We start from the raw sequence: 13846 nt of genomic DNA on the forward strand, positions 1-13846 counted from the left end.
CGTCATCTAGGTAGACTAGGCAACACTGCCATTTAAGCCCGGCGAGGACAGTGTCCATCATCCGCTGAAATGTGGCCGGCGCAGAACAAAGTCCGAAAGGTAGAACTTTAAATTCGTAGAGTCCGTCAGGTGTGACAAAGGCCGTCTTTTCACGATCTCGCTCATCTACCTCAATCTGCCAGTAGCCACTTTTCAGATCGATTAACGAAAAGTACTTCGCACGCCGAAGGCGGTCGAGAGAGTCGTCAATCCGCGGTAAGGGGTAAACATCCTTCTTGGTTACGGCGTTCAGCTTGCGGTAATCGACGCAAAAACGTAACGTGCCGTCTTTCTTTTTAACTAGAACGACTGGGGAAGACCATGGGCTATTCGAAGGCTGAATAACATCATCTTCGAGCATTTGTTTAACTTGTGACTTAATAACTGCGCGCTCGGTCGAAGAGACGCGGTAGGGGTGCTGGTGAATTGGGCGCACATCATCGAACGTCACGATCTCGTGCTTGGCAATGGGAGTCTGATGCACTTTTGACGATGATGCAAAACACTCTCTGAATTCGAGTAACAATGAAAACAGCTGTTCACGCTGGCTCACCGATAGCTCTGAGCTAATGTCGAGGTTGTCGAGGGATGTGGGCGGTGGCACGGGTTCTGTGGACAAGCACTCGGAGACTTCAGATGTGCGTTCCGCGAAAGCTACGGAAGTATTTCGAAAAAGGTGTCGATACTCGTGCGAAAAATTGGTAACAAGCACCCTGGACTGACCACAGTTAAGATGGATCAAACTGCGAGCCACGCAGACTCCCTGCGTCAACAGTAACGAGAGGTTAGTTTCGGCTATTGCATCACCATCGTGAAGTGCATTGCATTTGACATTAACGAAGGTACTGGTTCGGGGTGGCAGCGTGACACTGTCCGCATAAACTCGAAGCACATTGAGTGGTCGCTGTGTACTGCTGAGGGCCACTGCTTTCTCATTAGAAAACGAGACCTTAAAATCCCGGAGGTCAATAACTGCGCCATATTCACGAAGAAAATCTACGCCCAGAATAAGGTCACGTGAGCAGCTTTTCAGAACGAGGCAGCTTACCACAAATGTCGACTCTTGAATTTGAACCCTGGCCGTGCACATGCCTAGAGGAGTAACCAGACGACCACCCGCAGTGCGAACGTGTGTGCCAGCCCACGGAGTCAAAACCTTCTTGAGAATCGCGGCAAACTGGCTGCTCAAAATAGAATAATCAGCGCCAGTATCCAACAAAGCTCGAACATGGCGGCCATCCAGTATTACTGGTATGTCCAACGACAGCTGCTCGCGGATATCAGGCTTCTGAGTGTTTGAGTGCTCTGCGTCGGTGTACGCGGTATGCTTCACCTGCAATTCGTCGTTGTTGAAGGCGCGTTGTTGCGGTGTCCGTTCCACTGGCAATTCGTCATCGTTGCGGGTGCGTTGTCGCGTCATCTGTTCCACCGGCAATTCGTCGTTGTTGCGGGTGCATTGTTGCGTTGTCTGTTTCACCGGCAATTCGTCGTTGTTGCGGGTGCGTTGTTGCGTCGTCTGTTTCACCGGCAAATCGTCGTTGTTGCGGGTGCGTTGGTGCGTCGTCGGTTCCACCGGCAATTCGTCGTCGTTGCGGGTGCGTCGTGGTGGCGTCGAGGTAGCGTTATAATCGGCAACCGCGGACTTTTCCAATGTCGATTCGTAGTCTTTCCGTGTCCGCGTCGTTGGGGGGTCTCCCGCGCAGCGATGTCCAGCGAGCCTACCCCCGAAGGTCGCTGGTTTCAGTTTTCCCGCTGGGGGCTGGGCAGTCGGCCCTGCGCTGCCCATGAGGACCTCGCAGCAGATGGCGAAGGGCGAGCCCTGGGCGACGGTGATCGAGATTGCCGCAGACGAGACGGAACACCACGGCGCTGGTCATTGACGAAGTCTTCAACGGCTCGGGGCCGTTCGCCGTAGCGAGGCCGCGGAGAATCGGCGGAAAAACCTTCGAGGCCCAGTCGACGGTAGGGACAGCGCCGATAGACATGACCCGGTTCGCCGCAGTGAAAGCATAAAGGGCGTCGGTCGGGGGTACGCCACTCGTCTGCTTTCCGTCTAGATGGTCGGGAATCCGTTACGTACTGGATCACGGGGGCCGGTGTTGTTGGCGCAGCTGCGTTAGCAGGCATGAGGGTCGGCGGCTGGGGTGGAGAGTATTGTAGCACCTCTTCGTATGTGGGACGCTGAGACTCAGGTGGCGTAAGAGGAGGAGCAGGGTGAGGTTCACCGCTTGGAACCGGAGGCCGGAGCGCTTGCTGCACTTCGTCGCGGACAACGCTCGCAATGGAGGTAGAAGCTAGTTGAGGTGCGCCATACAGCAGTCTGAGTTCGTCGCGCACAATCGAACGTGCGAGCTCACGTAGCTCCGGTGCGTCCATGCCATGCGATGGTAACTCGGCAGAGACGGAGGTGGCGTGGACGGTACGATTCTGTGCCGAAGCTCGCTGCTGAAGCACTTTTTCTATCGTGGATGTTTCCGCAAGGAATTCTGCGACAGTTTTAGGTGGGCTGCGCACCAGGCCAGCAAAAAGCTGCTCTTTAACGCCAAGCATGAGGTAGCGCAGCTTTTTGTCCTCGGACATTGTAGGGTCTGCCCGCTTGAAGAGGCGTGTCATGTCCTCGATATATGCCGCGACAGTTTCGTTAGGCATTTGAACTCGAGATTGGAGAGCGCGTTCGGCCCGTTCGCGGCGATCTGAGCTACCGTAAGTAACCGCAAGATGACGCTTGAACTCACTCCAGGAAGACAGCTGGTCTTCATGGTTCTCGAACCATGTCCGAGCGCCATCTTCAAGGCTGAAGTAGACGTTGCGAAGCCGGGCGGCGTCATCCCAGAGGTTGAAGGCAGCTACCCTTTCGTAGTGCTGCAACCAGTCGTCGACGTCTTCATAGGTGTCCCCGTGAAAGGTCTTTGGGACGCGGGGGTTTTGAAACGTCACGTAAGTAGGGGCCGCTCCAGGCATTGCGACGACGACGTACCCCGCACCTCCACCAGATTTGTCACGGTGTTGGCGACTAAAGCTAGTTTATCAGAGCCGGTGCAGGTGGAATACGTCTGGTACGTCCTGCGAGTCCGGAGCCGATTCACTTCGTCCTTTTTTTCCGAGCGCCACTTCAACGTCTTTCGCTCCGAGCGCCCCCTGGCAATATCTTTAGCAGCCCAAGTAAAATATTCTCAATCATTACAGACGTTCTATCTACAAGAAATTTTATGCTTAGTAGGTAGGTAACAATTAATTCTGGAGTTTGTAAAAACATGCTCAGACGCCCGGTCCGCTAGCTTTTCATGGCCTTCAGGATTTCCGCCTAAAAGCTGCCATATGTTTTAAAGTTTTCAGCTGAATTAAATGCACATATATAAGATAGGAGCAGAGCTCTACGCTTTCATCTTCCAGTTCTGATATAGCCACAAAATTTGGCTGTGGTCATCTCTGTTAAAACGATTATAGTGCTTAAAGCACGCTTCAGTATCGGCTGTGCACGTGGTGCTCTCTCGGTACCGCCACGTCTAACGGCGGTTTCACCGTTGCCTCCGGGATCAGCTGCGGTGCAACGGCGCAGTTGATCCTGGAGGCCATGTGTTTGTGGCAGTGCCGCCGCGTCAAACTATATGTTTACCTATGCTTAAACCTTGCTATAACGAGCGGAATCACCAGCCGCATTGTTTTAACTAATAAGGGTGTAATTACTCAGTGACATCCACCCAAGCGCAGCCATACGGCTACAAAGGAAAGCTAACCGCTTTCTCAGAAACTTCGTAGTTAAAGAAAAATTCGTCCTGATACGGGGATCGAACCCGGCACCACCGCCTTTCCGGGGCAGTCGCTCTACCGACTGCTAACCAGGACGGCCAGCAGATCAGTTGGTAGGGCGAGAGCGAATTGATCTATAACTCGAAGTGGGAATCCATCAAGGTGGAGTAGATTTCTAATAAGGGTGAATTACTCAGTGACATCCACCCAAGCGCATTCCACACAGTGTTGATGTGATATTGTTACCCTAGTAGTTTGTACGAAGTTCATGTATATAAAATATTGTAATAAACACCTTGTTGAAAAAAATAAGATGCGGCGGCCTAACGGTTGAGAAACTCAGGTATTAAACTCCAATATCCGGATTCAAACTCGACCGGATTGAATCTGCTCCGATACTTCTTTCTTCACTCTCATCACTCTGCGTCTGTTGGCGAGCTTGCAAGACCCGTCAGGGAGACTCGCGCGTTTCAGCCGCTGTACCAGACTCAGTTTAAATTAGCCGAGCCAGACCACGTAGTTGTGACAGTCTCACGAAGGAGCTTGGATAATCAGAATGACGTCACAGGCAAGATCGGTCAAGATTCTTGGTCGGTGGTGGTGAGCGAAGGAGTGATTTCGCTCTAAAAGCTCGGGAGCATGATGCATGCCTACCACGGGCGCGACCAGGTTCTTATCTTTTCTCGTATCACGAGCGCTAAGTCAGAGAAGTCGTGATATCCGTGAGGGGCATTGGGCAGCAGTCAAGAACCACGAAGTACGTGGCGTCGTAATAGTGGGCGAATGCAGGTGCAGAAGAAAATTAACGATGTTCTACCGCGGTGGCGTAGCGGTAGAACACCGGATTAATCCACCGGATTAAAAAAAAAAACCGCGTGTTGATGGAATTGCATAAACAAGTTTGGGGTGCGACCTGATGCCGGTGAACACCTCCGGCAACGCACTCCCTCACCAGAACAGGAGTTGGCCACCCTGGTGCAGTAATTGGCCGCAGCCTCTCATGATAAGCTCCACAAAACCCCGGCCCTCAGTCACCAGTGGCTGTGGAACAACTGACCACGGCGGCGGTCAGACCTGTGACGCAGCAGGGGGTGCTAAGAAAGCCTGGCTCCGCTGGACAGGCCGCCATTGGAAACTGACCCTGGCAACGTTTAATGCTAGAACCCTAGCTAGTGAAGCTAGTTTAGCAGTGCTCTTACAGGAACTAGAAGGTATGAAATGGGATGTCATAGGACTTAGTGAGGTTAGAAGGCCGAATGAGGCATATACTGTACTGAAGGATGGGCATGTATTGTGTTATCGAGGCTTACCGGAGAGGCGAGAACTAGGAGTATGTTTCCTTGTCAATAAGTATATAGCGGGTAATATCAATGAACTCTATAGTATTAATGAGAGGGTGGCAGGCATCATAATTAGGCTTAATAAGCGGTATAAACTGAAGGTTGTACAGGCCTATGCACCTACATGTAGTTATGATGACCAGGCAGTTGAAAGCTTCTACGAAGATGTAGAATCGGCAATGCGAAGAGTAAAGACGCAGTATACTGTACTAATGGGCGACTTCAATGCCAAGGTAGGGAAAAAGCAGGCAGGAGACAAGGCAGTCGGTGACTATGGCATTGGTTCTAGGAATAGCAGGGGGGAGTTACTAGTTGAGTTTGCAGAGCGCAATAACTTACGAATCATGAATACCTTCTTCAGCAAACGGAAGAACCGGAAATGGACATGGAAAAGTCCGAACGGGGAGACTAAAAATGAAATCGACTTCATAATGTGTTCAACCCCCGCCATTATGCAAGATGTAGAAGTAATCGGGAAAGTGAGATGCAGTGACCATAGGATGGTGAGGTCCCGAATTAGCCTAAATCTGAAGAAGGAACGCAACAGATTAGTAAGAAAGAAACCCATCAACGAATTAGCGGTGAGGGGGAGGGCAGAAGAGTTCAGGATCTCGCTACAGAATAGGTATTCAGCTCTAACTGAGGATGGGGACATCACCCTTGAGGCAAGGAACAATAATTTCAGAGATATCATTACTGAGTGCGCGGTAGAAGTAGGCGGTAGGATAGTTAGAGAGGATACCGGCAAGCTGTTTAAGGAGACGAAAGATTTGATTAAGAAACGCCAGAGTATGAAAGCTTCCATTCCAACAGACCAGATCGAATTGGCCGAGATATCAAAGCTAATCAATAAGCGCAAGGTGGCCGATATAAGGAAGTATAACATGGAGAAAATTGAGCATGCTGTAAAGAACCGGGGAAGCCTTAAAGCGGTAAAGAAGAAATTAGGCATAGGCAAAAACCAGATGTATGCGATAAGGAACAAGGCGGGCAACGTCATCACTAATATGGAAAAGATAGTCAAAGTAGCCGAGGAGTTCTATACAGATGTCTGCAGTAGCCAAAATAGTCAGGACCGTAATGAGATTGGCGGTAGGGCAAAACAGTCAGACGTTCCACTAGTGACGAAGGACGAGGTTAAGAAAGCACTAGAAACTATGAAAAGGGGGAAATCAGCTGGAGAGGATCAGATAACTACAGATTTGCTGAAGGACGGGGGGGGGGGGGGGATATCGTGCTAGAAAAACTGGCCACCCTGTATACGCAGTGCCTGGTGTCATCGACGGTACCGGAACCATGGAAGAATGCAAACATTATCCTCATTCATAAGAAAGGGGACTCTAAGGACCTTAAAAATTACACACCAATCAGCTTACTGTCTGTTACGTATAAGGTATTTACTAAAGTAATCGCTAATAGAATCAGGACAACCTTAGACTTCAATCAAGCAAAGGATCAAGCAGGGTTTCGGAAACGGTACTCTACTATCGATCATATCCATACCATCAATCAGGTGATAGAAAAATGCTCGGAATATAACCAGCCCTTATACATAGCATTCATTGATTACGAAAAAGCATTTGACTCAGTTGAAACCTCGGCGGTGATGCAGGCATTGCGAAATCAGGGGGTAGACGAGCCGTACGTGAAAGTGCTGGAAGATATATACAGTGACTGCACAGCAACCATATAGTTCTGCATAAAGAAAGTAACAAAATTCCCATAAAGAAAGGTGTTAGGCAAGGAGACACAATCTCCCCAGTACTATTCACAGCTTGCTTAGAGGAAGTATTCAGAGACTTGGAATGGGAGCAGTTAGGGATAAGGGTAGATGGAGAATACCTCAGTAATCTGCGATTTGCTGATGACATTGCTCTGCTAAGCAACTCTGGAGATGAACTACAAGTAATGATTGATGACCTAGACAGGAAAAGTAGAAAGGTAGGCTTGAAAATCAATATGCAGAAGACTAAGGTAATGTTCAACAGCCTCGGGAAGGAACAGCAGTTTACATTAGGCAGCGAAGTACTGGAAGTAGTAAGCGAATATGTCTACTTAGGACAGGTAGTAACCGCAGATCCGCACTATGAAAAGAAAATAACAAGAAGAATAAGATTGGGATGGAGCGCATTAGGCAGGCACTCGCAGATTATGTCTAGCAGCTTACCGGTATCGCTAAAGAGGAAAGTATATAACAGTTGCATCTTACCTGTACTCACCTATGGCGCTGAAACGTGGAGGCTAACCAAGAGAGTTCTACTTAAGTTGAGGACAACCCAGAAGGCTATGGAACGAAAAATGGTAGGGGTAACATTAAGAGATAGGAAGCGTGCAGAGTGGGTCAGAGAAATAACTCAAGCCACCGACATTCTAGTGGAAATTAAGAAGAAGAAATGGACATGGGCAGGACATGTAGTGCGAAGAGAGGATAACCGATGGTCGCTTAGGGTAACAAACTGGATTCCAAGGGAAGGAAAGCGCAGCAGGGGGCGGCAGAAAGTTAGGTGGGCGGATGACATTAAGAAGTTCGCAGGGGTCAAGTGGTTGCAGCTAGCACAGAACCGGGTTAAGTGGAGAAATATGGGAGAGGTCTTTGCCCTGCAGTGGGTATAGTCAGGCTGATGATGATGATGATGATGATGAGCTGGCAAAGCACGGGTATACACGTTGAAGCCAAATTTAGTGATCGTTAGCCATGTTTAGGTACGTTTAGCTTTGTTTTGCCACGTTTACCATGTTTACCATGTTTAGCTAAGTATATTAACGGGTGCTTAATACCTTTGTTATGATGAAGAGACCCAATACGGTACTTAGTGCAACTCTGTCAGAGGAGATCTTGATGATGAAGACGTCATCGGAAGCGCAGCTTGAAAGACTGGCAGCTTGACTCGCGCCTATCGAGTTGGCGCAGTGGTTTAACGCAGTGGCCAGACAAGCTGATCTCTTTTAACCAGCCAGGCTCCGAAACACACTGGAGACACGTACTCTCCTTTATTTTTTTTTTACGCGATAGCGTTAAAGAGCCCGTTACGCAAAAATTGCAGCGTCAGTGTTGGCGTTGGGAGCAAAACATCACGCCTATATATAGTACCATAGTATAATGAGGTAGTTGCAGCTGACATTGTCGAGAACTGATTATTATTATTTTTTTTTTTTAGCGGTTGCTCGAAGGAGGCTTGAAAGCCACGTCGGCTCAATGTAAGAATGTGGGCAGAAGTATGTCTGCATTAAATGTACATTGCAATGGAGAGGTAGAATAACGAGGCAGTCAGTTCGGCTGGGATTCTCAAAATGCCCGGTTAAGTCTTTGCAGGGAATCAGAGTACTTCAGGGGCCAATATAACCAATGATTTCCACAATATAAACGATGTAAACAATTCCGGCATATGCCATATGATTAATAGAAATCTGTAAACCATAAATGCTTCGTTATTTGTTTGTTTCTTTTTTTTTTATCTTGAAGGATACAAGATTGTCACCGTCGAAAGCACGCAGCGACATTTTCTTCTCGCCAGGCTTGTTTTGAAAGACAATCTGACATTTGACAAAAGAAGTATGTTCTATAACGAGAGTGTTACTTAGCTCAATCTTATGGGCGCAATTTTTTTCTGCTTCGTCGGCAGCTGTGTTTGGAGCAGAGTTCATATAAAGTTTTTAGATGTTTTAGAAGAACAAGTTCCATCATTTCTTTAATTTCCGACAGAATTTTTTCTTTTTCATAGCTTAGGATCTGTCAGTTTCACCATTTAACATAGCTGGCGCTTCGCCACTTGGTTATTGAAAAGATACACATAGCGGGAAAAACTAGATTAAAGCGCAAATGAATTTATGTTGTTTCAAGAGAAATTCTAATCGAGCAGTAAAATTCTCCGTCGATGAGGCAATATTTTTATTGACGAAATATTGTAATTCTATTGCGAAGAAGAACGCTCGGTCATTAGCTGCCGGCGACCGAGCGTTCTTCTTTTTCTTAATCTTCGTCTTTTTCGCGGCTGTCCAAGGTCAAACGTGGCCCTTCCCTGGACGACACGACGGGTCGAAACCTGGCTCAGTATTGCTATCGCAATAAAAGTCAGAAGGCAGATGCTCTGGCAGGCGACAGTTGAAATAGTCGAGATGTAATTGATCGGTGGGTTGTATGACGTTATACAAGACCACGTGTCATGGCCGAGCAACTGATTAGTCATCAGGTTGGTGACATGGCGGAGTTGGCTGCATTCTCTTTTCTGGGTGTCCAAAATATAAGCTGCATCCTTTGCTGCTTTTAGAAAGACGGGCGCTGCGCCTCTGCCTAGGGCTTCCACAGTCAGTCTCTACCACTGTTCTGTACTTGGAGGCCCGCATTCCGGACCTTAACTCCCGTTTCCGGCTTCTAACTGTCAGATCAATCTTGAGATCATTTGAGGCTTCTCCTGGCGTGGCTATACCTATTTTTGTGTCAAACCCCGCCCTCTTTCTCACTCACCAGTGGCCAAGGGTCTGCAAGCCCCAGGTTGTTTATACGCAGAGCGTTTTAACAAACATTGGTGTGGACCTTGCTTCTATATGTCCTATTGGTTGCTCAACGTTCTTTGTGGATATAAATTATGATTCTATATTTCCATCTAATGCGAAGCACTTACCCTCAAGTCTAATATCCAGATGTGAACACCTTCAAAAGTTCCCTGATCACACGGTAATTGCTACTGATGCGTCTGTGATGACGCACAAAGCAGCGATTGGAATTTTTTCCGAGTCTTTTTCCTGGAGTTTTTCGGTGCGTGTCCCGGATTACACACCGATATTTCTAGCAGAGTTTATGGCAGTTGGTCTAGCACTACTAAAAATTCCCTGCAGTCAATAAAAAAATAATTTTTCTATCAGACTCTCTTTCTGTTTTGTTGTCACTGGAGTCAGCACGGGATGCTCTGTTGAGCCGCTCACTAAAGTATTTCATACCGGGGTGGGTGAAAGAAATACGCTTCATCTGGGTCCCCGGTCACAGCGGTATTTTCCAGAACGAAGCGGCAGATTTCTATGCTAAATCAGCTCTTGATGCATCTGTTTCATGTACCATCCCTAATATCCCCATTTTCGGAATGTCCCGTTTCCAGCGATATCAATACCTAGCCGCTTCATGCAACGATCCTTTGCTATCTACAGCCGAATACCAGAATCTCAGATACTCATGGAAAGTTCGTTCATGTAAATCACGGCAGTGTAAGACAACGATGACTCTCCTGAGATGCAGGATTCACCTAAATCCTTATTTATGTAGATGCGAGATCAGCCCCACAAACCTTTGTGAGGCTTGCGGTGAAATTGAAAATATTGAACACTTCCTTCTCGCTTGCCGAATGTTTTCACATCAGAGGAGGGTGCATTTAGAAACTCCAATTGCACGCTTGGGATTTACGTTGTCGGTCCAACTTCTACTCTCCTTCGGTGCGAGTGCGAAAGGATTTGCGTTGCCTCAAATTTGTCAGTGCTTACATAACTACATCACAGCTACTGACAGATTCCCTTGCTAATTGTCCTCCAAATTACAAAATTCCAAATTTTTGCTTCATATTTTTTCTTTCAATAACTTTTGTGATCTTAAATCTTATGTTTTTGTTTAGTATTTGTCAATTACTTTAATAAACTAATTCAGTTTGTGTGGGACATTTGCCAGTCCACACTGAACCCTGGCCAATCCCCCTTCGTGGGTATGTGCCAAATATCAAGGAAGAAGAAGAAGAAGAAGCTAATGCTTTAGCTCCTCGTAATAATAAGAATAAGAATAAGGTTCAACAGCATTGAACCCTTCTCATATGTAGGCTTACGCTCTCGTGTCCCCAATAATGTAGCACCTTACACTAATAGGGCGTGATAGGGGAATATATGTAGCAGGCAAAAGAAGTTTCCGCCGTTGCTATCGCGATTCAACTAGGGTTAACCAGAGTTAAACCACAACTAGCAACGAGGCTGCCCACATGCTCGCCCGCTCCTCGCTACCTCGGGGTGCTGCGGACGCCTCCACAACATCTAAAACCAAAGAATGTATAGGTACCTTTAGGGATGTAACCGACAACTTGAAGAAAGACCGGAGGATATATCCGCCACCGGTTAGATCCCTGAGTAAAGAGGAATCGTACGACTGGAGAAGACTCCAAGCTCGAAATTTCTTTTCGCCCCTGTGGAGGAGTTGGACGGGTGCCAGAGGGCGGAAGAGGGACGGTGCAGAAACCGAAATTTGTAAATTTTGCGGCCACGTGGCAACATTAGATCATATATTATGGAGATGCGTTCGTGCCCCAGGGCGCAACGCAATTAAAACTAGCGATGAATGGGAGACCACGCTAAGAAGCTCCGACGAAAAAACACAGCGATTCGCCGTCCGCCTGGCGGCCGAGGCTGAAGACCTCTTCTCCTAGACGAGGCCGGGTGTCCTCTGGCCGCGGTGTGACAGACTGCCTCCCCGGACGCCTGCGTGCGGACACGTAGGTGGCTGCTGCACCATATTCGGCGGAAATAAATGTTCTTCCTCCTCCTCCTCCTTATGGCTGGTGTCTGATCTGGTTGGTGCGAAAAATTTCTTCTTACCTGCCCTTTGTGTGTGATGCCTCCGAAATGACGGCTGAATCACATGCTACGCGCCAGAATGCAAGACATGGTTACGCGCGAGACGAAGAACGGCAATTGCTCTGGCAGAGACACCTGCGACGGCTTGACAAGCCTTTGGATGCAGACTGCGCAATTCGCGAGCTGCATTTTGAGCTTCGTTTTGTATTAAGGGGTTATGTGCACATCGTGAACGGGGCTGAAGTTCGAGTACCTAGAGGATCGCCGACGCTTTCCCTCGATGCGGTGCCGTCGTATTTGAGTGGGAAAACGCCGACACCGAGGCCAGAAAGGAAACGCCGGCAAATGGTGTCTGTAGGAAAGGAGAATAATTAGCGCCGTCACTCAGACGACTAATTCCCTTACTTCCCCAGGCGAAGTTGATCGCGCTGCGATTGAAGACATGGAAAACCAAGTAGACTGATCACTGTATTGGCCTTGCCAACGTTCGAAACTTAGCGCTTCAATCCAAGTCTTGGGCACCGCACGAATTCCCCAACTTTTCGCATTGGATGCGATCTACACTGAAGACGCTTTCTTTAAATCTAACTAGAGTTTATCTAGTAACAAGAATGCATTTTTTGTAAAAGGTGTCAACAAGTCTCGTGACCAGAGCAGCATTTAAAGTTGAGCCGAGCATAGAAAACCTGCGCTGCAAGACTATGCTGTGGAAGAGTGTGGGCGTACAGTATTCGTAAATAAAATGCGTTGCGTTGCTTCTTCTTCATTTGCTTTTGGGGGCAATGCTTTTTTTCTTCTTCTTATTGGCTTTTCTTAAATTTTCTCTTGGACGTTTGCCTCTATTCTTTTATTTTATTTTCAATTGGTTTTGCCTGCGATAACATCTGGTTCGGTGTGGGCTTTTTCTCACATTTGTTTTAGTTTTTTGTATTGTTTTCTTGAGCGATTTACAATAGAAGGGGCCTGGGCCCAGCCGACAGAACAGAGTCAAAATTACGACAAAATGTTCTGTAGTTTTGTCGTAAACGTCAGATTTTTCTGTGGCTCTGTAGTAATTTTCTTTAGTTCTGTAGTTTTCCTGTAGAATATTTCTGTTGTCTGTAGTTCTGTAGCACTTTTCTGTTATAGCTATAGACATTTCTGATGTTACTACAGAACGTTCTGTTGTCACAACAGCTTTCCCGTCAAAAACCCTCACAGAAATTCTGTCGTATCAACAGAACATTTTCTTTATTTTTTTCCGACTGGGAGCAGCGCTCCAAGTTCGCCTGAACTATAGGCACCGCACCTAGCCTATATATGAAATGATTACTGGATATGTGAACCGGAAGCGCACTCCTTTTGGAGACGTGCTCTTAGGTAACTATAACTGTCACGCTTTTACAAATAAGCTTCGCTAAACGACGCGAACGAAAGCGTACGCAGGCGATATCGGCTCGCGTTGCAGAGCAAAGCAGTAATCACTGCACGTTACTTGTTTTTATATAATTACTCGTTACGACCGGTGACTCAGGAACTGGTGTTTTGTACCAGGGTGTATGTGTGTGCGCGCGCGCGTTGGAAGGGTGTGTGTGTGTGGGGAGGGGGAGGGGGGGGGGGTCTAGGTACTCATTTGTATAGCCTGCCACTATTAATTTCTTTACACTTTTTACGGGGTGTGCTCATAGACAACTTGTCCTCACTCAGCAGCAACGATTCATTTCGTACCGCGCGATCATGAGCCAATTAATTTCCACGCGCGCCGACTGCGCGATACACGGCAGGGCGCAAGCGAACACGGAGGAGCGGCGAAGTGGATGGATTAGACCGTTTTACCGAAAACAAGCAGGAGAGGAGGAAAATAATCTCTAACCAGATTCATTGCGCCGGCCCATTGTTGCCAGTAGCGAGTGGGCTGTGCATTCGCACACTTCACGCATAGCAGAGCGGCCTTACACCTCAGTATATTGTCGTTCGAGAGACTTAAATATCTTTAGTGGCCCTGCTTTTAGTGGCAGTGTCATCGGGACGGCAATGCATGATCGTGAACTGGGCAAACAATCAAAGACATCGTAAAATGATTGCCGAGAGCGTATGCGGGAAGCATGCAACGACAGTCCGAGTGTGGCTATGATATTTTTCTGCTTTACCGCTTTACAGCCACAACAACAACAGCGCACAGCACCTTATGTATG

Source organism: Amblyomma maculatum, chromosome 9, assembly GCF_055883805.1.
Source record: "Amblyomma maculatum isolate TAMU_Amacu chromosome 9, ASM5588380v1, whole genome shotgun sequence".
Classification (NCBI taxonomy): domain Eukaryota; kingdom Metazoa; phylum Arthropoda; class Arachnida; order Ixodida; family Ixodidae; genus Amblyomma; species Amblyomma maculatum.